The following is a 24,992-nucleotide window of genomic DNA, read 5'->3' on the forward strand; positions in this document are numbered from 1 at the left end:
CATTGTGTCCAGCCCCCCCCCCCCCCCCCCCCCCCCAAACCCCTCTTTGACGCAGCTGCTACTCTCTGTTTGTCATCTATGCATAGTCACTTTAACTAACCCTGTATGTACATATTACCTCAAATAGCCCGACTAACCGGTGCACCTGCACATTGACTCTGTACCAGTACCACCTGTATATAGCCTCCTTACTGTTATTTTTTATTTTTTTACTTATCTATTGTTTACCTAATACGTATTTTTTTACTTAAAAACTGCACTGTTGGTTAAGGGCTTGTAAGTAAGCATTTCACTGTAAGGTCTACCTACACCCGTTGTATTCGGCGAACGTGACAAATCAAATTTGAAACAAATATAGACTCCCTTGTAGGAATTGAGGAATTGAGTCATTATTCAGACAAGCAGTTATATTTTATTTTATTAGGCTACTATGACATGATTCAAGGACCTACGTGTACGTTGCCATAATTAATGTGGCTGGATAAAGAGTCGCCTTTTTGGCCACCAATTTGGCCAATGCATAAATTAGTTAAGGCTATCAAGTGAAACGTATACATTCCTCTCTAGTTTTGTGTCTGCGTAATAGCCTACATTTAACGAGTAACATGAGCCATATTAGCCTACGTTAGTTGTATAAAGGCATAACTGGACATCACCAAATATATATAACTCATAGTTTGCATTAAGCAATAAGATGAGTAAGAATAAAGAATAACGCTTCAAAAACTGGCACACTTGGATTCCAAACTGTGCAGCAATTTGCACTGATTTGACAATGGAGATACTCAATGATTGTTAATAAGACATTTATAGAAGGACTCCCAACCCCATGCACCTTACCAACACATGCGCACATACAAAAGCCTTCGTTTTCATCGGGTTCTGTGATTGGACATACAACAACCTGCCACTGGAATGGCGTCACGGTGTGCGAAAATTGTCACCATAGGATGCGCGCACGAAGTGAGTAGGCTAGAGCTCGGAGGACTAGGGAAGGAGACGGACTAGGGGGAGAAGACGGTGCGTATTAATGCAATGATAGGTCGGACAGATGAGGAGCGAGAGCGCGAGTTAACTAGACATAGCATACGCACGTGGAGGGAAAGATAGAACTGAAGATTGAAAAAGGGGGATTCCAAAAATATAGTTCTTAATCTAGGAACACAAGTAAGCTATAGCGGAATCACTGCAAACATACATGGTATCTTAGATAAGGATGGATTGCACCTTTCAAGGAATCTGTTCTCTCGTCATGTCCATGGTCTGCCTGCTGCCTTGGATGTGTCTGGTTTGCTGGTGGTCACCTTTTACTTACAATTATCGAATTTTTGTTGTGCCTTGGTTATAAATAGGCTTGCGCTTCTGGCATCGGGTACATTATAATATATTGTTATTTATTTACATCGAATAGAAAAGTAGCCGACATTCTTGTCGAAAGTGTTATAACAATGTACTGTGCAATTTTCAGTAGGCTAATAGATTAGAATACTGTGATTTTCCTATCCAGGCTATAGCCTTGCTTTTGATGTGAATATAGCCCTTGATTCAGAACTAGGTCATTGGCAAGAACTCTCAATAAAAGTGACCAGGCCTAGGGGCACACAAAGGCAACTCGACAATCATATTACTAGCGTTTGAATTATGGTCTATTATATAGCCTAGTCCTTCTTTTCTATCTTGTATGTTTGTAAACGGGTTGGTGGTTTGTAAATCGGAACGTGCTTGAACTGAAGACAGCATGAGGGCCGAGTCCTACACGATATATTCGCCATATCATGCGTTATAGCCAAGTCATCCTTTAAATATGCTAAACTTCTAAACAGTGACATATAGACAAATCATTCATTCTTTAAAAATAGTTTTCACAGCTAAGTCTAATAGTGTTGTTGTTTTTAAAATACAAACAAACAATGGTTTGCGACTAGGAAGAACTTGTAAGCCTGCTTTTGATTTTCTTTATTCACATTTAGTTAATTTGATTACAGACAAGGAACTCTTAAGTTTGGTTCTTGTTCAGTAAATTGTATATTAATGGATAGAAGGAAAATAACTGTCCAAATGCAAACAAAATCAGTAGGCCCTATGCAGCCTACACCTTTACACAACTAATAAGTAATTTAGTTAATAAAATGTAAGCTATTCACATCTCTTTGAGTCATATTGCCTATTTCCAGTGGAAGTTGAATAGTTTATTTCTGTGTAAGCATTGTCCATTAATATTAGCCTAATGAAATGTAACAAAGCACCTGTTGGTTAGGCCAGTGTCATGCCAATTAATCAACACTCATAACATCACATTTACTGGATTACTTACTAAGAATACAATTGTCATTTTCAAGATATAACGCAGGCTACTTTACTAGACTATGATTTGATACTAGACACATCAGGAAATGTTTTTTTTCTGTCTCTGAGATAAATGAAAAGCTTTTAAATTGACAAGGAATCATCTCCAACATCTCCACAATGCTGTGGTGATATCTCCTAAATTAATATAAGCTACTTGATTAATTTAATTCTGGCGACAGATCATTTATATATAGGCCCAACATAACCAGGTCCCATGCGCACATTATACAAACTCTCTTTATCGTAGAACAATAAATTAGCCACTTTGTTCGAACTGAGTTTGTTTGGATTGGTAAGGTAGGCCCACAAATATATTTTTTCCCCCTTCAATTAAAGGCAATCACATTTTTTAACTCACATCGAGTGTAACCCTATACGTTTTCTAGCCTACTTGTTGATGAACTTCCTAATAATGATTAGAAAACGAAATATAATCGAATGATAGGCCTATGCCTATCAATGATAAGGCCAATCAGCCTTTTTGTTGCCATAGCCTGAAAGATGGTGCTATATATTGTAATAACAGGCCTAACTGTATAAACGCCACTCACTTATAGTCAATGTTTATTCAGGCCTACCTTGTCCTTATTGGTCTTTTAAAAAGGAATTTGATGACTCGCTGTCAGTGTCCTGTCCTCACGCCACATGAACATCTCCGAATAGAATAAATGGACATCTCTAGAATATAATAGAATATTTTCCCCAATTATTTTTGGCCATCATTGGTAAAAGGACATTTAATATGGTCATACGAAATTTAAATCATATCTATCATTCCTTCCTCTCTCAAGGTGTCGGATGAAGCACGTCATCACTACCGCTCACCAATCGATCATGAGTACGAGGCAGCAAGACAAAGTAGTCTACGAAAATGCATGTGAACCGGAGGTCGGTTTCTGTCTTTGGTTATCTAGCTGTATGAGTGTTAAATACCTGTCATAAAGCTAGATAACCGAAAGTAGAAATTACTTCCACATTCACGGTCAGGTAGGAAATAAGGCCTAGGGTATACCTACAACTAATTAGGCCTTCTAACAAGTTTCGCCAAGTTTCACCTCAAAGGTAAGCAACACGTCATGTTGTTAATTGTAAAAAATAATAAACGTCTTTGTTGTCACAATGCTTGCAATGTAATTTGTTAAACATTATAGTGTTTTTAATATTTATGGTTACAAATATAATCAAACAAAATCAACAATTTATTTGAAATGGCTGCCTTTTTAATTTCAGTAAACAAAATATGAGCAGATGTAGGCCTAGCCTACTTTTATCCGAACTCTGACATCGTAACATTGCCCGCCTCGATTGGCTTGAGGACATTTGTTCGTTTTTCTATGCCTTTTTGGCTGTTTCCCTTGTGGTAAGGGTGTGCGCTGTTCTTATGACCATGTTTGTGGCCTAATAAGGACTACAGGCCTCTCTTTACATTTAAAACTTTTCGCATAGGGTAATCTAAGTAAATACCACGTCTTTGCATTTGTGATAATGGCTAAGGCTGCCATAAAAGCTATTACAACAAGCACATGACTCGATTACATTTGTGAATATAGGCCTATGCCTATTAGGGCCCGATGTTGGTTGGTGGCATTAGTCGCAGTCACCGACGAGGTATGAATCTGTTTCGATGTGTTTGGATTAGTTTGTCTTCTTCTACGCGGGAGCTATCCATTCAGCCCGTTCTAGAACATGGTGCTGAATGCAAAACAACTCGCGCCCACAGGGAGAGAAGGGCCCGTGCTCTCTGGCTGCGTATTAAGTTAAACCGCCACGTTCAACCACCACCCTGCCAGCACTTTGCCATGGCCACCACTATTCACACAAATAAGCCTTCTAACTTAAATTCATCTCTTACATTTTGGCAAAAAAATATTACAGTAGGCCTATTCCTTATTCAAGCCATTAGGAAAACGAAAAATTAAAGGATGTTTGAAAGAATGGCCAAATAAGAGTGTAGGCTAAACTAGTCTAATAAAGCACTACGTGTTCTAGGCAGTGTAGGCTATTTGAATATGCAATACACTAGAAATGCAACTAAATGTGAATGGTAAAAGTAAGCCTACTCTAAGAATACACCCATGGGTAAGAAAAACACTTGCAAACTGCAGTTAAAATTGAAGTGTCTGAGACCTTGGGAGTAATTCTACCAATACATTGTGTCCTCTCAATAACAAGGGCATGGACATCCAGGATACAGGGCCTGCACTTCTTAACTTTCTACTTCACCTACTTTGTGTGATTTGGCCAGAGAATTAAGCAACTGAGATTGTAAAGCCTAGAGAGCACTAAAGTGAGATGAGTTTTCATTCATCCCTTTTAACTACCTGCTGCAGCAGGCTCACTGTCAGCCCAGGCCTGGCTAATTGCTTTGATTCAGATAGGGAGATTGGATTTATGTAAAAGTCCTAGTTCTTTTCCCTTGCAGGCCTGGAACGAGCTTTCACTCAGTGTGGTCTTTACGGTATAGTCAGGGCATTCTGAATGCCATCAATAAGTCTTGCAATAATATAGATTTCCTTTGATTTCGTTAATTGTGGTGTTGTTAGCTTGGGTGGATGATGTAATAAGGATGACTTGGGGAGAAATTCCTGGGAGAGGCGTGCATGTGTTATCCATACTAGCTTTAAATCCTTTTGCATTAGTCATCATGCACTGGTAATGGGTTAAGATATTGACCAACAGCATGCTGGGTTCTGCACATGTCAGTCACACACTGTTACATCACTGACATCTCCAGCTGTATCAATTTAATGCACGAGTCAGACAACTCCTCAGGCAGCCAACAACAAAAGCACATCAGTGTAAGTAGAGTGTGTATAGATGTATGTCATAAAATTATTCAATTGAAGCAGAATGGGTTTCTGTAGTGTCGTTTTTAAATGCTCTATATGTTAACATTTTAATGAACTAGAGGAATTGTGCATCCACATTTGCCTCTTAAAAATAATCTTAAGAGGTAGTTGCCATGGTTTTGAATTGGTAATAATCACCAAATATCATGGTGTATGTTATTCTCGTCCACCTGCTTTCTCCACAGGTGACTTGTTCACAACTTGGTGTGATCAAGGAGCACAAAAAGGGGACAGAATCACCGCAAAAAGAGAAAGAGGAGGATGAAACTGTCTGGAAATTGCCACCCCCTATCCCAACACCCCACCCCCTTTACCCACCATCCTCTAATGTCATCTGTACTGCCAACAGGGAGACAAGAAAGGGGACAAAGACTGTGCCGGGACCCCGCCGGATGGGTGCTGAAAGAGGAGAGAAAGGAGCCATCTTGGGAGACGTTGCCGCGGTACCTAAGATGGCTGGGCTGGCACACGAGGTGAGTTGCATCATGGTCCTCTGTTGGGTTCCAGAGGTGGGAGTGGGAATGGGGGTGCAAAATTGTTAGGGGGTGGTGAAGAGAGAGACGGGGGATATTCCCTATTTCCTCCCACATCACACATGGTCTTCTTCCCTCGCCTATCTAATACTATTAATTAAAAGAGAAGGGGTTGGGGCGAGGAGAAGGAGGCAGGGGGCTGGGTGGCAAACAAAGTGAATGAGCTGGCACCGATTGGAGGATTGCAGAAAGCCTACAATTTTCTCTTGGCAGCTTTTTACTCTTTACAGTAGAGGAAGGAAGGCCTATTCCTCTCGCTCAAATAGGATATGCTATTCTGTGAAGACCTTGATTATGTTATGTAATATTTTAAAGGAGCAGTGCAGTCAAAAACGTGATTTCCTTTTTTTTTTAAAGAAGATATTTCCACACTATGACGTCAAAATAACACCCTGAAATTGTGAAAATTATGATCATGGAATTTCAGCCTGTTCAGGTGTAATGGAATTTTTGGCCCACAGCATGACATCACAATCTGATCACATCACTCTGACCAATAACCAGTCCATCTTTTATATCCATATGGCTCCTCATTCTTTGAAGGGGTAAGTGAGGTAAAAAAAACTCATTCGGGGTCTCAACTTACTGTTGCGAGTTAGAATAGGAGAATGCGCAAGGTGCAAATTCTAAATTTCATTGTGCATCAACAGTTTTTCTCTAGTTATATCAGTCACTGATAATCAATTAATTAGCCCATGTCAGCAAAACATTTTTTTTTGATTGCTAAGTTAATTTAACTGCCAGCTATCAAAACTTGTTATCATGGTCAAATTACCGGCCGGGGGGGCCCCCTATTTATTTTGTTAATCAGTCTCACTCAGATATCATATTAAAAACAAACATTCCTCTTCACCTCATGTCAAAATAAGTAGAATTGCATGAAATGTGTTATAAAATTGCAAAATATTCTTTCCGCCCCATGGCAAAATGTGTAGAATTGCATCAAACTTGCTTTAAAACTGCAACATTTTCTCTACACCCCATGTCAAAATGTGTAGGAATGCACGAAATTAACTCTTAAACTTATAAAAATTTACATTTACATTTACATTTAAGTCATTTAGCAGACGCTCTTATCCAGAGCGACTTACAAATTGGTGCATTCACCTTATGACATCCAGTGGAACAGCCACTTTACAATAGTGCATCTAGATCTTTTAAGGGGGGGGGGGGGGGGGGCAGAAGGATTGCTTTATCCTATCCTAGGTATTCCTTGAAGAGGTGGGGTTTCAGGTGTCTCCGGAAGGTGGTGATTGACTCCGCTGTCCTGGCGTCGTGAGGGAGTTTGTTCCACCATTGGGGTGCCAGAGCAGCGAACAGTTTTGACTGGGCTGAGCGGGAACTGTACTTCCTCAGTGGTAGGGAGGCGAGCAGGCCAGAGGTGGATGAACGCAGTGCCCTTGTTTGGGTGTAGGGCCTGATCAGAGCCTGAAGGTACTGAGGTGCCGTTCCCCTCACAGCTCCGTAGGCAAGCACCATGGTCTTGTAGCGGATGCGAGCTTCAACTGGAAGCCAGTGGAGAGAGCGGAGGAGCGGGGTGACGTTAAAACATTTCTCTCCGCTGTCAAGAGGGGGGCCACTCGTCTGTTGCCCACATGATCAGACTGAGCATTTCAATGGCAAAAGGAGGCTCAGGAAAATAAATTACAAGAAATAGTTTGAGTTATTTACATGAAATTAACAGACATAGTGATTTATTCGACATACAGTGATGATTAAAAAAATGACATGAAAAAGACTGCGGGCAGGGACATTTTGTTCTGAAAGGCTTAGTGCGCTCGGGAAGTATTCTAGTGTGGGTTGTGTTGATGGTTGTCTTGCTTGATGCAAGTAGTTTGCAACGAGGGATTTTGAATGGGGTTTAAAATGTTTCATTGATAATCTACTACAGATACCTGCTAAATAGATTTTTCTATAAGATTAATTCTCAATATTTTTTGTTTTTTTCTCGTGACGTTTTTGTTCAGACTAATATAGTGCTCCAAATTATACAGTACAGTTGAGGTATCTTACTACATCAAACTCACATGTACCTACTGTGTAATTAAATGAGGAATGATATGGAATAATTATTCAGATATTGTGTGAGATTATCAAACACACATCAAGGACAATTTACAAATTATTAATTGATTCATATTAATCTACATTCATCTTTTTTAGAATCAAGTTTGTATGTGGGGTGTGTGTGTGTGTGTGTGTGTGTGTGTGTGTGTGTGTGTGTGTGTGTGTGTGTGTGTGTGTGTGTGTGTGTGTGTGTGTGTGTGTGTGTGTGTGTGTGTGCATATCTGTGTGAGCATACTTTACTGCCAAATTACTCCCTCATTTCTGTATACTCTACTCCTAAGTATTGATGATGAGACATGTAATGGAGCTATTATAATCACAAAAACTGTAGAAATAGCATTGCCTACATTGCACTACTGTCTTGATTCATGAATGAAGTGCACAGGCAGACATGGTCAGACATGCAAAACACACGCACAAGCACACACCAAAATCAGACTTAAGTCTGGTATAAATGCCACCCTGTGCCCCTGGCGGTTTCTGCATCAACCTGAAACAGGGCAAGAGAGAGAGCGAGAGAGCGAAAAGCAGTGAGGCCAAGAGAGAGAGTCTGCGTTAAGGGCTAATGTGTGCAGCTGCAGCCTGCGTTCGCGTGTTAATGAACAGAGGCCTGCGTTTTCACATTATTATTCATCCCCACTCTTTCTCCCCCTCAAAGGCTGTTCACCCCCCCCCCCCCCCCCCCCCCCCCAAAAAAAAAGCCCTGCTTCCCCACTATTGTGAGGGCTGGTGGTGAGGCGCGGCCTGGGTCTGGAGGGCCTGGGGCCGGGGGGCAGGGTGGGAAAGGCCCTCCAGACTAGACTATGAGCAGATGCCACAGACATTAGAATGTTTTAACCGATCAGGATAGTCTTGTGAGCGACTGGGTTTAATGTGTGTGCGGTGTGTGTTTTAATATGTGCATTTGATATGTTGATTGGATGGGTGAGGAGTGGTGGGTGGAGTTAGGTTCACACACTAGAGTGCCACCTGACTGGGTTCATTAGTCTATTCAGTCTGCTCTGCATGACTGAGAGGGACATTTCTGTGGACTGGGAAATACTTTGACAAACATATAGGAGATTTTACAGCCGTTATACAGTATGTACGCTAACAATGTACACAATATACACAAGCTGGCAAAGGCATATGATAGAAATATAAGTCGCATTACAGTTGAAATATTACTCATCACAATTAGTATTTTATGTTCTGGATTGTTTTGTTGTTGCTTTAGTGGTAAAATAGATTTAAGTCTGAGTTTGTCTGAGACAAAAAAGGCAGGGAGTGTTTCAGTGTTATCAGTGTGTCACGAACGTCTTGAGACGAATGAGTGGACCAAGGCACAGCGTGTGAAAAATACATCTTCTTTTATTGGAAGACAAAAGCAAACGAAAACAAAAGTGAAACTATAATAGACTAAGTGCACACATGCAACATAGAACATAGACAATTACCCACAAAAGCCTACTGCCTATGGCTGCCTTAAATATGGCTCCCAATCAGAGACAATGAATGACAGCTGTCTCTGATTGAGAACCATTCAGGCAACCATAGACATACCTAGACACCTACACTCAAACACAAACCCATCTACTCTACCTAAACCCCCTATACCATACAACCACCCAAGACAAGACAAAAACACACAAACATCCCCCCTGTCACACCCTGACCTAACCAAACTTTTACAGAAAACAAAGATAACAAAGGCCAGGGCGTGACACAGTGGGTCTGACGTGTTTCCTCTCTGCCAAGCTCTCCTTGTCTACCTAATTTTTCTCTGTTTATCTCTGGGGTGCATGGAGCAGGTTCCACAGAGGAACCAGGTATTGATAGAGAAAACCCACTGAGACCACTGGATGTATCAGAGGGAATCTAATGGTATAGTAGTTCATTTGGTTGAAGTAGATGAAAAGTGATGTATTGAATGACTGAGTACTTTCAGCGGACCTGCAAGGTGTGTTGAAACAGTTGACTCATCATCCATCTCCTTCATCATGCAGGTTTAATGAATGTCTCATTTATATTTACAAAGCTGGTTTCCCAGAACAGACTTATGACTAGTCCTGGACTAAAAGGCACTAGTAGAGATTCTTTGTTGAGTATGCTTTTTAGTCCAGGAACAGACTTAATCTGGATCCAGGAAACCGGCCCATAAAGTATTACCCTTCTTATTCAGATGAATGATGTTCACAGCTCTTTATATACTGTAACTGTGTTAGGGCTGTCTGTCTTATATACTGCATATGTGAAACTATGATAAAGGGGACAGAAAGAGAGAGAGAATTCACTCAGATGACACTTAATCGCTTTTCTATAAGAGTGTGTTATAGCAAACAAAGAGAGGAAGAAAATATGTCTGACAGACAATCTGCTTTTGAACAGACTAAAAACAGCTATAGAACGCCACTTTGAAATGTCGACAGTTGCTCTTCGAAAAGAGGTAAAAGACAGATTGGTGGAAAGGAGAGGAAAGAGAGGGGCAGGGAGAGGCTGAAAGATGCTAAGAGGAAGGGGGAGAGAGACACATGATAGTGTGTATTGGGTGAGTGGCCATGTTTCTTTCCCTCCGCCTCCCCGCGTGGAGCAGAAGCTACTGTAAGCAGAGGAACAGCGAGACGCAAGCTCAATCAAAGGACCTGTATGCATTTAATTGCATGTCAGTAATGGAGAAGTAGAGGGAGTTATTGAGGGTGTGTCTGTGTGTCTGTGTGTGCGGTGGGGGGTGGGATGGGGTGGGGGGTCAGCTCTATGTGACAGATGCTACAGTCGTCGGCACAGTGGCCAAAGCGAGTCAGCGACCGAGGCAGATTTGTGAGGCAATCTAAATGTATTCATGGTCACTATACTAGCATTTAAAGCAGACAGGTTTTTCTTTCAAATACTGGAAGCATGCATGCATTCAAAAGGTATTTAGACCCCCCACCCAGCACCAGTACTGTCCATGCACATCTGTTCAGTGTTCACAGACAAACAATGTTCCCCTGTGTGTTTTCTTTAATGAGACACTAAGCCAGATTTGCATTTAGGAAAGAACACAGTTAGTTCATAAAAAATACATTCTGTTCTACAGTTCCAGATCATGTGAATTTGGTATAGACGTAAAACATAAACTTCTACCTGAACAGAAAATCAACTACAACAGAAAATACCAAAGTGATCCAAAACATGTCAAATGTGGTATAGTTTGAGAGTTGACCTATGAACTGAAGTGATTATAACGCATCGGTATTGAGGTGCTTAAGGAGGAATACTTTAATTTTAAACACAGCTTTCAATCAAAACGGTGGCCATGTCCAATCAGTGATTGGTCAGAGAGGTCAGTGGCACTAAGACATGGTTTAAGAACAATTTGGGATCATAGTTTCCGCAAGATTACCCCTCCCGTGTATGGATACATCAGCCAAAGTTTTCCCCTTAATCTCTGAACAAACGTAATTATCCATATAGGGCCCTCAAACTCAACTCTGGACCTCGGAGCCAGTTCCACTGCATTTTTTCATCAGAGACTGATTTAGACCTGGGACACCAAATGGGTGCAATTCATTATCAGGTAGAACCGAAAACCAGCTGGCTCCGGACCTCGTAGCGTAAGAGTTGAATGCTCCTGATATAGGGGAGTGACTGTATATGTTTTGGTGGCCGCCACAGATGACTGTGTATGTCCTGAAAAGGAATGGAAGAAATGAGAGATATTGTAGCCTAGCATTAACTGAATCGTAGTACTGTTGTTTGAGCTTTTTGGATATTATATTATTATTTAGAAAAACTATTATTTCATGTTTGGAGGTATTTCAGTGAGTGAGAGTCATACCATAAACTGATCTTGTGTGTTCCCACAGTTCCCATTCTGTACATGAGTAATGTAGCCCACAAACAGTTAATGAAATAAGTACATCTCCCCAGTTACCTCTCTGGATTCACCTCTCGCTGTGTGGATAGTATTAATGTTTTAATGGCTCACTGTGATATACACTGCTCAAAAAAATAAAGGGAACACTTAAAAACACAATGTAACTCCAAGTCAATCACACTTCTGTGAAATCAAACTGTCCACTTAGGAAGCAACACTGATTGACAATACATTTCACATGCTGTTGTGCAAATGGATAGACAAAAGGTGGAAATTATAGGCAATTAGCAAGACACCCCCAATAAAGGAGTGATTCTGCAGGTGGTGACCACAGACCACTTCTCAGTTCCTATGCTTCCTGGCTGATGTTTTGGTCACTTTTGAATGCTGGCGGTGCTTTCACACTAGTGGTAGCATGAGACGGAGTCTACAACCCACACAAGTGGCTCAGGTAGTGCAGCTCATCCAGGATGGCACATCAATGCGAGCTGTGGCAAGAAGGTTTGCTGTGTCTGTCAGCGTAGTGTCCAGAGCATGGAGGCGCTACCAGGAGACAGGCCAGTACATCAGGAGATGTGGAGGAGGCCGTAGGAGGGCAACAACCCAGCAGCAGGACCGCTACCTCTGCCTTTGTGCAAGGAGGGGCACTGCCAGAGCCCTGCAAAATGACCTCCAGCAGGCCACAAATGTGCATGTGTCTGCTCAAACGGTCAGAAACAGACTCCATGAGGGTGGTATGAGGGCCCGACGTCCACAGGTGGGGGTTGTGCTTACAGCCCAACACCGTGCAGGACGTTTGGCATTTGCCAGAGAACAGCAAGATTGGCAAATTCGCCACTGGCGCCCTGTGCTCTTCACAGATGAAAGCAGGTTCACACTGAGCACATGAGCACATGTGACAGACGTGACAGAGTCTGGAGACGCTGTGGAGAACGTTCTGCTGCCTGCAACATCCTCCAGTATGACCGGTTTGGCGGTGGGTCAGTCATGGTGTGGGGTGGCATTTCTTTGTGGGGCCGCACAGCCCTCCATGTGCTCGCCGGAGGTAGCCTGACTGCCATTAGGTACCGAGATGAGATCCTCAGAGCCCTTGTGAGACCATATGCTAACAAATGCACATTTGTTGTCTGCTGGAGGTCATTTTGCAGGGCTCTGGCAGTGCCCCTCCTTGCACAAAGGTGGAGGTAGCGGTCCTGCTGCTGGGTTGTTGCCCTCCTACGGCCTCCTCCACGTCTCCTGATGTACTGGCCTGTCTCCTGGTAGCGCCTCCATGCTCTGGACACTACGCTGACAGACACAGCATACCTTCTTGCCACAGCTCGCATTGATGTGCCATCCTGGATGAGCTGCACTACCTGAGCCACTTGTGTGGGTTGTAGACTCCATCTCATGCTACCACTAGAGTGAAAGCACCGCCAGCATTCAAAAGTGACCAAAACATCAGCCAGGAAGCATAGGAACTGAGAAGTGGTCTGTGGTCACCACCTGCAGAATCACTCCTTTATTGGGGTTGTCTTGTTAATTGCCTATAATTTCCACCTTTGTCTATTCCATTTGCACAACAGCATGTGAAATTTATTGTCAATCAGTGTTGCTTCCTAAGTGGACAGTTTGATTTCACAGAAGTGTGATTGACTTGGAGTTACATTGTGTTGTTTAAGTGTTCCCTTTATTTTTTTGAGCAGTGTATATTAAGCCTGGCTCACGTGTGCGTGTGTGTGTGTGTGGGGGGGGGTCTGAAGGGGGGAGTGGATGTCCAATGTGGGTCAGGCTGGCCTCATCAGGGCTCCCTAATACAACTCTGGCCGGTAGTAATCTAGCACAAAGCCTTGTCTTTAAGTATCTTATAGAGGAATACACAGGAGAAGTTTCTACATCCAGCGCTTTTCAGATTATGTCTGTCTACCCCCAGAGTCCCGGAGCAGGGATCTTCTGTGCTCTAATGAAAGTAGAGGAGAATTAGGTGACTGAGCTTTTAATACAGTACTCATATTATAATCACACTAGGGGAAGATGGAGTTTGGAGGTGGGGTGGTGGGAGGTCTTGAGAGTGACCTGTTTCTTTCTTTGCATGTTCTTAATCTGTATAGTACTATCTACAGTTCTGTAATGATTGTGTCGATCCCTCTGAAATACTGCAGATTTGCAACTGAGAGAAGTGAGGAACACTTAGAAAGAGGAGTCTCAGTTTCAGTGTTAAGTATAGCACTGTATAGATTTCTAGCTCTCAGTCCTTGCTGATACTGCATATTGGTTCTTTCTCCATTTTGATCATTGTATTACTGATTCTAGATTATTATCTGATTTGGATCATTAATTGACGGATCAAATATCCACGTCTGATCACGTGATGCAATGTGCATGCTTTTTTGTTTCAACGTATTATTGTAGTATAGGTCAAGTTCGTCAAGCTCAAGTTCATGGCTGCCAAGCTGTCTGGTCTCTGGCCAGTGGGAGAGGTGGTCTTGGAGGTGGTTGGGTGGGGGGGTGCCCTTTGACCCCTGTGGAGGTTGCTAAGGAAGGGAAGCCAGCTGGCTCAGCAATGCACCCGTGAAAAGGCCAAGCTGTCAGAGCTGTCTAAATGGGTGGGAGTAGGCTGCACATCAGCCCCCCAACACACACACACACACACACAAACGTACACTCACAGAAGGCACAGGCCCAGAGCTTTGGAATGTCAGCTCTGAGGGAAGGACTGCTTTATGTTTATCAGACACCTCCTTACCATAACTCCAGTCTATCCTCCCACCACCTGCACCCCAACTTCAGACACACAGTCTAGTCCCCCATAAGCTCACAGTCTTCCTCCAAACCTCAAATACTCAGTCTACGCTCCATAGCTCCAGTCTGGCCCCTCCCTCAGTCTACCCCTCTGTAGATCTGTGTAGGGTACCCCACCCCCCACCTTTGATCCCTGTCTAGACTCAACACCCTCACCCTATAGAAGAGAATCCATACATCCTCCACCCTGTATTCTAACTTTTCCCTCTGCCACTCACTGCATGCTTTGCCTACGTATTTTTGAGGTAGTATGCTTCTGTTGTATTGTGTTATATTGTTGTGTTGAATTGAGAAGTATTTGGATGGCATAAAACTCTAGTGTTACAGAACCACTTAATGGATGTGGTAAGACCAGCCAGAGAGAATTTTCACTTTTCAGTGTAAAATAACTGGTATGTCAGTCTATTTGTTTCAGTGTTTGTGTTTGTGAGTCTGTGTGTGTGTGTTTCTGTAAGTCCATGTACAGGCTTTTTGCGTATGTATTTCTACACTTCTCTGTTTGTATGCGAGTGTGGTCCCCTTCATGGTTGTTCCCGTTCAGGGGAGGGGTCTGGCGAATAAAAGGGCCTCTATTTGCATATGCTGCATGCTGTCTGAGGAGAGGGAGCAGTCAAAAAAGATATCAGAGGTGGACAAAGAGAGCAAGGACAAACCCTGCATTGTGGGGTTGGCGACAGAAAGGGACTGGTTGAATGGGGGAGTGGATGAAAATTGACAGAGAAAGAGTTTGGGCCGACTCCCTGAAGTGAGTAAAGCCTACAGAGCTCCATGTATACAGAGTTAAAATGGAGGAGAGGAACAACATGCAATGCAGTGCATGCAGGGCCTATTTGCAGAAAGGGGGGGAAATACTGTTTGCGTTTCAGTGCATTTCAGTTTGCATTTCAGATTTGAATAAATGTCTGGAAGTGTCTAAAATGAATAAAAGATAAAGATAAATTATGTTTATGTAGCGTAAATAAGGATAGTGTACTGTGGAGGTTGCTATCATGTTGACCAAGGATCTGGCTTTGTTATGGGTTGTGTAAGTGTTTTGGGTAGGCAGTAAAATGCATTTAAAGTACAATCCTGTAGGGTGTCTGCTTCTTAATTAAGCATCTGAGGTTGCTATTAGCTTGCCAACATGGAAAATATTCCAGATATTGTTGTTCATAATGCTGTTTGTCTGTCAGATATGTGTGGGCTGCAGTTCTGTTAAATGGGTGAGAGTGGGCTACAGTTCTGTTAAATGGGTGAGAGTGGGCTACAGTTCTGTTAAATGGGTGAGAGTGGGCTGCAGTTCTGTTAAATGGGTGAGATTGGGCTACAGTTCTGTTAAATGGGTGACAGTGGGTTGCAGTTCTGTTAAATGGGTGAGAGTGGGCTGCAGTTCTGTTAAATGGGTGAGAGTGGGTTGCAGTTCTGTTAAATGGGTGAGAGTGGGCTGCAGTTCTGTTAAATGGGTGAGAGTGAGCTGCAGTTCTGTTAAATGGGTGAGAGTGGGTTGCAGTAGTGTTAAATGGGTTAGAGTGGGTTGCAGTAGTGTTAAATGGGTGAGAGTGGGCTACAGTTCTGTTAAATGGGTGAGAGTGGGTTGCAGTAGTGTTAAATGGGTTAGAGTGGGCTGCAGTTCTGTTAAATGGGTGAGAGTGGGTTGCAGTTCTGTTAAATGGGTGAGAGTGAGCTGCAGTTCTGTTAAATGGGTGAAAGTGGGCTACAGTTCTGTTAAATGGGTTAGAGTGGGCTGCAGTACTGTTAAATGGGTGAGAGTGGGCTGCAGTAGTGTTAAATGGGTGAGAGTTGGCTACAGTTCTGTTAAATGGGTGAGAGTGGGCTGCAGTACTGTTAAATTGGTGGGTTCAATGTCTGGTTTCGGAGGACAAGGTATACTGAAGAAGTGAGTGATATCAAAAAAGTTTTTCGTTTTGGGTCTCTTTGTAGTCTTCCCCTTTTTTGTGAAAAATGTGTGCATTATATACACTACATGACAAAAAGTATGTGGACATCTCATTCCAAAATTGTGGCCATTAATATGGAGAAGGTTCCCCCTTTGCTGCTATACCAGCCTCCATTCTTCTGGGAAGACTTTCCACTAGATGTTGGAACATTGCTGCAGGGACTTGCTTTCACTTACCCACAAAAGCATTAATGAGCATTAATGATGTTGGGCAATTAGGCCTGGCTCACAGTCGGCGTTCCAATTCATCCCAAAGGTGTTAAATGGAGTTGAGGTCAGGGCTCTGTGCAGGCCAGTCAAGTTATTTTACACCGATCTTGACAAATAATTTCTGTATGGACCTCGCTTTGTCCACGGTGGCATTGTCATGCTGAAACAGGATAGGGCCTTCTCCAAACTGTTCCACAAAGTTGAAGCACAGAATAGTCTAGAATGTCATTGTATGCTGTAGTATTAAGATTTCCCTTCACTGGAACTAAGGAGCCTAGCCCGAACCATAAAAATCAGCTCCACACCATTATTCCTCCTCCACCAAACTTTACAGTTGGCACTATGTATTCGGGCAGATAGCATTCTCCTGGCTACCGCCAAACCCAGAGTCATCCCTCGGACTGCCAGATGGTGAAGTGTGATTCATCACTCGAGAGAGAGTCCAATGGTGGCACCAACCCAGCTGACGCTTGGCATTGCGCATGGTGATCTTAGGTTTGTGTGCGGCTGCTCGGCCATGGAAACCCATTTCATGAAGCTCCCGGAGAACAGTTATTGTGCTGACGTTGCATCCAGAGGCAGTGTGGAACTCGGTAGTGAGTGTTGCAACCGGGGGCAAATTATTTTTACGCACTTCTTGCTTCAGTACTCGGCAGTCTCGTTCAGTGAGTTGTGTGGCCTACCACTTCACGGCTGAGCCGTTGTTGCTCCTAGATGTTTCCACTTCACAATAACAGCACTTACAGTTGCCCGGGGAAGCTCTAGCAGGGCAGAAATTTGACAAACTGACTTGTTGGAAAGGTGGCATCCTATGACAGTGCCATGTTGAAAGTCACTGAGCTCTTCAGTAAGGCCATTCTACTGCCAATGTTTTCCTATGGGGATTGCATGGCTGTGTGCTCGATTTTATCCACCTGTAAGCAACTGGTGTGACTGAAATAGCCGAATCATCTAATTTGAAGGGGTGTTCAAATACTTTTGTATACACAGTACCCGTCAAACGTTTGGACACACCTACTCATTCAAGGGTTTTTCTTTATTTTTACTATTTTCTACATTGTAGAATAATAGTGAAGACATAACAACTATGAAATAACACATATGGAATCATGTAGCAACCAAAAAATATTTTAGATTTTAGATTCTTCTAAGTAGCCACCCTTTTCCTTGATGACAGCTTTGCATTCTCTCAACCAGCTTCATGAGGAATGCTTTTCCAACAGTCTTGAAGGAGTACCCACATATGCTGAGCACTTGTTGGCTGCTTTTCCTTCAATCTGCGGTCCAACTCATCCCAAACCATCTCAATTGTGTTGAGGTCGGGGGATTGTGGAAGCCAGGTCATCTGATGCAGCACTCCATCACTCTCCTTCTTGGTCAAATAGCCCTTACACAGCCTGGAGGTGTGTTTTGGGTAATTGTCCTGTTGAAAAACAAATGATAGTCCCAATAAGCCCAAACCAGATGGGATGGCGTATCGCTGCATAATGATGTGGTAGCTGGTTAAGTGTACCTTGAATTCTAAATAAATCACTGACAGTGTCACCAGCAAAGCACCCCACACCATCACACCTCCTCCTCCATGCTTCACGGTGGGAACCACACATGCAGAGGTATTCCATTTACCTACTTTGTGTCAAATTTGGACTCATCAGACCAAAGGACAGATTTCCACTGGTCTTATGTCCATTGCTCGTGTTTCTTGGCCCAAGCAAGTCTCTTCTTATTGGTGTCCTTTAGTAGGGGTTTCTTTGCAGCAATTTAACCATGAAGGCCTGATTCACGCAGTTTCCTCTGAACTATTGATGTTGAGATGTGTCTGTTACTTGAACTCTGTGAAGCATTTATTTGGGCTGCAATCTAAGGTGCATTTATCTCTGCAGCAGAGGTATTTCTGGGTCATCCTTTCCTCCTCATGAGAGCCAGTTTAATCATAGCGCTTGATGGTTTTTGCGACTGCACTTGATGAAACTTTCAAAGTTCTTGAAATGTTCTTTATTGACTGACCTTCATGTCTTAAAGTAATGATGGACTGTTGTTTCTCTTAGCTTATTTGAGCTGTTCTTGCTATAATATGGACTTGGTCTTTTACCAAATAGGGCTATTTTCTATATCCCACCCATTCCTTGTAACAACACAACTGATTGGCTCAAACGCATTAAGAAGGAAAGGAATTCCAAAAGGTAACTTTTAACAAGGCGCACCTGCTAATTGAAATGCATTCCAGGTGACTACATCATGAAGCTGGTTGAGAGAATCCTAAAAGTGTGCAAAGCTGTCATCAAGGCAAAGGATGGCTACTTTGAAGAATCTCAAATATAAAGCATATTTTGATTTGTTTAAAACTTTTTTGGTTACAACATGATTCCATATGTGTTATTTCATAGTTTTGATGTCTTCACTATTATTCTACAATGTAAAAAAAAATGTAAAAATAGAGAAAAACCCTTGAATGAGTAGGTTTGTTCAAACTTTTGACTTTTACTGTATAGTGTATGTGCGTGTTCTTAATAATTATTTCTGTCATATTCTCAGGTCTGGATATGGAGTCGTCAGGATTCTGCATACCCTATTGGGGATCCTGGTATGGACCAAACAACCATTAGACAGTTAAAACCATCTCTGTCACTGTCATAGTCAGTTTATACATCTGGCATGAGGAGCTAGAGTAGCATACACTGTTCACGGAACCAGAGGACCACAACAAGCTAGAGGGAAGACTATGGAAGATTATGCAAGAGGATGCTTAAAATATACTTTGGCAAAAATCACAAGAGACTAGAAAATACTGGAAAAATCTGATATTTTTTAATGGAATACATTGACACATTCACTCTTCCTTGAATTTGTTGTTCTTTCACTGATTCAATAAAATAATAATGAAGAAAATCATAAACTCACTTATGCTCTCAAGTCACAAGTGACATTCAAACTCTGCTGTGTGTGTGTGTGTGTGTGTGTGTGTGTGTGTGTGTGTGTGTGTGTGTGTGTGTGTGTGTGTGTGTGTGTGTGTGTGTGTGTGTGTGTGTGTGTGTGTGTGTGTGGCATTGCTCTTTACAAACCCTGAAGAAAGTGATTCCACATTGTTGTCAATTAAATGATGTACAATGATCATTTGTGTCTTGCTTCATGTTCATCAATCTTTTAAGTGATAGCAAATGTGGAGAACCAAAAGAACACATTGGGTGGGGAGCGGGACTAAGGACACCTGCCTCAAACTAGAATGAGAAAAGTAGCACAGGGACTCATCAGACGAAAACGATGAAAAATCGCAGAATGGTGATTTTACTAAATGACTGAAGAGTTTGACTGTGTGATATTAGGTGGCTTCTTGTGTAAATATTTTCCGTCTGGATTTTAATGTTTAATTTTAATGTTAAACAGGAATTAGACTGAGGTGTAATGAGAACTTGCAGCCTAGATGATTAAAACAATTGTAATATAGGCTACCATGCTGAGAGAAACCCACCTCTTTGGAGCTGTCCATAGTGCAAAGCAAACAACCTATCGTTTAGTCCTCTTGTAACAGTACCTTGGACAGCACCATGGGTTGGGATACAGCAATGGTGGCCTCAGGAACATAAAATGTACGTCAATTAGTAAATATAATTTAATTGAATATTCTCATATTTAACGCAGTTATTTCTCAAGTAGGTTAAATCTGAAGTTAGACTTGTTTTGATGGAGTTGTTTACTCTACTAGAGGCTACTCCTAATTCCAGGCTTGACAGACTTGATAAGTGACTCCATTTTCTGACACCAAATCAGGTTTAGGATTATACAGTGTAGGTCTGATTTGATGGGCCGAACATTGACTCCAACATCTCCCCCTTGACCTCAATCAATGTCCGTCCTGATGACCAAAGTCAACAACAGATGGACAGAAGTAAGATCTAGAAGGGATTATTCAGAGTCTTTGTGTTGTTATAATCAAAACATGTTTGATGTGACAGACAGAAAGTAGTAAATATAACTAAATTAATGCTTATCATTGGTATTGATGCTAACACTTACAAAGTTTTCAAGGAAATTGTTTAATTCATGCTGGAAAACAGTTTTGGTGGAGGGAAACGACTGACACAATGAAATGTAATATAATTACAGAACAGTAATAAACTGTTATAAACTATTATTATTTATATTTTGCATTAACAAAAAAAAAAGTTTAAATTGATAAATCATATGGTATTTTCTTGCAACCCCAAAGACAGAATGTACACAATTGTGCAAGTAGTCTTACAAATTGTGCGTTGGCTGTGATATTTCACATGCATTTTACATTCAAGTATTTCCTGAAATTTTAGGCAGCAAGCTCTCTTCATCATGAATATTATGGTTTATATTGTAGATCGCAAGTGGATGACAGTTGTCACGTTTGACTGGACAACAAAGGAAAACACTGAAGTAAAATGCTGTAGAAATTATTATAATTTAATTCGATTTTTATTGATTTATTGTAATGCAGGCCTACTATTCACCACCTTTGTTAGTATTGAGTCTGTTAAATTAGCAGCTTGAGGTGGTGGAAGCATCCTCTTTGATTAGACCAAAGTGGGTCCGAGGCACATGGACCTGTTGGTAATGGCCTTATGGTGGCTGGAGGTTAGGGTCAAGAGGTCATGCTCTGGACAGTCACCCAAAGGGCAATCATGTGATACCAAGGTCAGGGGTCACAGCCAGAGGTCAAGTGCCAGTAATTAAGTGACTATTTCTGGCTATTCCCCAGTGACCGCTTGGCTGAGATGGACAGGCAGAGGCTTGGGGAGGTCCTTGATGACTAGGCTTTAACAAACACTACATGTTGATTAACTAACTAAATTAACTAGTGATTACAGCCTATTCACCACAATCAGGAGACGATTGGAAGGAACAATAATGGGTTGTTATACAGGGTAGTTTTACTGGGATATTTACCACACAGTATTTCAGGCAGATTTCAGGCAAAATATGTAGTCATCTGTAGTAATACTGTAGTAACTACAAAAGAAAATGTCTGATTGCTTATTGGCGATTGCACAATGTCATAATTACATTGTGTTCATATACAAAAAGCCAACTTTTTTCCATCTTTTTTAAGACCAACATAAATGCAGTGTCAGAATATGCTGCAACACATTTGCAAAATCATGTTATTTTGTGAAAAGGAAATCATTTTATATTTTTTATATGGCAAGTAGTAAACAAAAAAAAGTAAACTACCAGAAGAGTCAGCCAGTAGGCTATTGCAGTTGTAGGCTAGTTTGAGGAGTGAAAGATAGAGGGAAACTCACTAAAAGGTTGCTAGACATTCCAATTAAGCAGTCAGTTGGCACTGGAGTAAGTTTCACAGTGAGCAGATAGGAATAGGAATTGTTTATGTCTTTCTAGCCAGTGAGCATTAAGGCTGTGTATATGAACTGTTAGCATGAGAATAGGGATGGGTCCTGTGAACTTCTCTCACCCATTGACCTCTCTCCTGGGATGTGAATAGTATCACTCAAGAGCTGCACTCTCACTCTGTCAGACCTGAGCCATGCCTAAAATTCTAATCAGGCTGATTTAATGTATCCTACAACCCCCTTCTAGACACCACCGCCCCCCATTTATTCAGACCGGGGGTACAGCAGTTTGTTTAAGGCATGCCCCGCCCCCCAATCCGGGTACCCCTTGTAAGTTGGAGGAGTCTGAGGAGCTGGTATAAGACAACAGGGGTCCCTTTCTCTTCCTAAAGAAGTTGGGCCTCCACATAATCAATTGGTTCCCCAACCACTGAGCTGTTTATAGCTAATCCGAATTAGAATGGTAACAGGATCAGACTGGTGTCACTCTGATCATAATCACCCATCTCACATTCAATACTGAAGTGCAGCTGAACTGAAACAGCTATTGAAAGATAGGTGTGAATTAGAATAAGGATAACATGCTGCAGAAAACCTGATGCAGAAAGCTGGTCTGAGAGGATAATATGTGTATCAGAGAGAGAGCTTCAGTGAAGTGTTCTCAGCAATGCTGTCTATCAGATGCAGGAATAATTGAGAGAAGGCTGGAAAGAGTGACACCTTCAGGCATGGAGAAGAAACATTGCAGTCTGTAAAATCCACAGTCTCTGATGAATGTCAAGAATATAGCTAAAATGGTCTACCTTTCATGGCAGAGAATTTGTATCTTGGCCTATTTTATTACATCGTTTGAGAAAAGAGACGTCATTGAATCTTCCTTCACAATTTGCTCCTCATACCTTTAATTAAGGTACATCTCATTGTTTGCAATAGGTTTGAATGAAATATTGACACACAATATTACTAAACCAGCAAAACCTTGATTGTAGCCTAGGCCTATCGGGAGAAAGAGGAGATTATTGGCAATACCATTGCATGTGTCAGTTTGACTAAATTAGCCCATGGATTCGAAGTGCTGAGAAGACAGCGCCACGTGTTTCCAATGAATCTCTATAGTTTGCAATCGAGAACCAGACACAAAAAAGGGAATTTCCTATTTCGTCTATATTTATGCACATTTTATATTGTTCCAGTTTATGTATTTATATTTATTAAATAATTGCAAAACTGTTTTATTTATGGCCTATGCGTTTTCATCCGTTTATGAGAGATTGTGACACAACAACCAATGAAATAATCTAATAACTTGCATTAAATGAAAGGTGCAGGCAAAGTTAGTCACGTAATCAATGGGTAAAACTGTGTCAAACATGGATCTCATTGCATTAGATTGTGTAAATGGTCCTGTGCCCGTGGCACTGATATATTAACGTAGTAGGCTCAAGCTTACTCTCTGAATAATTACTGAACTGTCAGTAATATTGTTAATGGTATATCTGGGCAGTCTGATGTAGGCCTGCCGGTGGGGCGTCCTTAAGCGATGTCTGGCTCTCTTCCCAGAGCATAAGTGGGGCTCAAAACGAGGTGTGAATATAATGTATAGGCCTACAACATGGTATACATCATTGTCTTAATCAATCATATTATTTCATACCTTACCTTAGACCTGTAAAAGTGGTGTATGAAATGTAGCCCTATAATATGATTAGCCCCTTGTCCTCATACGTTTTGCCATATTTGGAATATAAGTGATGTATATTACATTCTCACATTTGATACAAAAATACATGATATTATTCCAATTGAATTTCGTACTGTTAAACACGTTGATCCAAACAGGTTCAAAAATAGGGTTGCCCAAAACGATGTGCAACACAATGGCAAACCAAATAAAAGTTTGTTTCCATTTAATTTCTTGATTGAATCCTCACATAAGCAATTATAGGGCTAATTGTCATCAAACTTGTAATATGTCAACGAAAAGTCTTGAAAATGATTAATCACCAAGTGAAAGTGAGTGTTCTGCTTCTTGGTCTCTTACACAATTGAGGAACTACAACTTGGATTGGGCTACAAATATTTAACGGTCATATCATTTATGTTAAATGTGCGATTATTTTTCTGACTTTTTAATTCTGGCTAGTAACATAGCTCTCTTTCTGACTCATTCATTCTGGCTAGTAACATAGCTCTCTTTCTGACTCATTCATTCTGGCTAGTAACATAGCTCTCTTTCTGACTCATTCATTCTGGCTAGTAACATAGCTCTCTTTCTGACTCATTCATTCTGGCTAGTAACATAGCTCTCTTTCTGACTCATTCATTCTGGCTAGTAACATAGCCTTGACCTACATAATGTGTGAAATGTAAATGCTATAAAACGAGAACGAGAGGGAAAGAAGACAATAGATTCTGGTAACATTTTCGTTAAATTGCTTCGAGTACTGTCTATACCAGAACATGTGTTCATCACGAATTTTGATATTATTTATATTTTATATTGTAAAATTAATAATTATCACATTTTAATACTAGTTTCCCAAGCAATTTTTGGGGGACTTAAATCATCTATTTGACCTTTTTTAAACTAGGCAATGTTCAGGAGCAGAACGACAAATTCCTAACTTCTCAGCTTGGGGATTTGATCTTGCAACCTTTCGGTTACTAGTTCAACGCTCTAACCACTAGGCTACCTGCCGCCCCAAATACGCCTTAAATATGTCGAACTGGATTTAAAAAAATCTCGAACCCTGGATTATAGGGAAATCTAAAAGGATTTTATTGTCTTTATTAATTCAATCGTGTGAAATTGACAGAGATAATAATGGAGAGAAGTGCTTGCTTTTTAACTGATCTCCCTTTTACTGTCACTCCCTGACACCCCCGTCTATAATGTATGCATACTATACCGTATATTACATGTCATTATATTTCTGTTAAGGTATAGGCTGTGTAATGCATCTGAAACATTCAGGAGTAATAGGAATCAAATATTATACTTACACATGTTACAGATCTTGTGAGGGAAAATGGAAATAAAGACTTCTTTCTAGTTGCATTTTACAACCAGAGGAAAACGTAGGCAACATCAAACTGGCCAAAGTGTGATCTAAG

The 24,992-nt window shown here is 41.4% G+C and overlaps 1 long non-coding RNA gene across 2 annotated transcripts; it reads left to right on the forward strand.

Moving 5' to 3' along the window:
* Positions 1-926: 926 nt before the first annotated feature.
* LOC129866886 (uncharacterized) lies at positions 927-19,674 on the forward strand. Of its 2 annotated transcripts, none has more exons than XR_008761543.1 (3): positions 927-1,020; positions 5,548-5,671; positions 19,096-19,674. It is a non-coding gene; the product is annotated as an uncharacterized LOC129866886 (long non-coding RNA). The 2 variants fall into 2 exon arrangements; XR_008761542.1 differs by lacking the exon at positions 927-1,020 and adding an exon at positions 3,194-3,411.
* Positions 19,675-24,992: the final 5,318 nt, after the last annotated feature.

This window comes from Salvelinus fontinalis, chromosome 12, assembly GCF_029448725.1.
Source record: "Salvelinus fontinalis isolate EN_2023a chromosome 12, ASM2944872v1, whole genome shotgun sequence".
NCBI lineage: Eukaryota > Metazoa > Chordata > Actinopteri > Salmoniformes > Salmonidae > Salvelinus > Salvelinus fontinalis.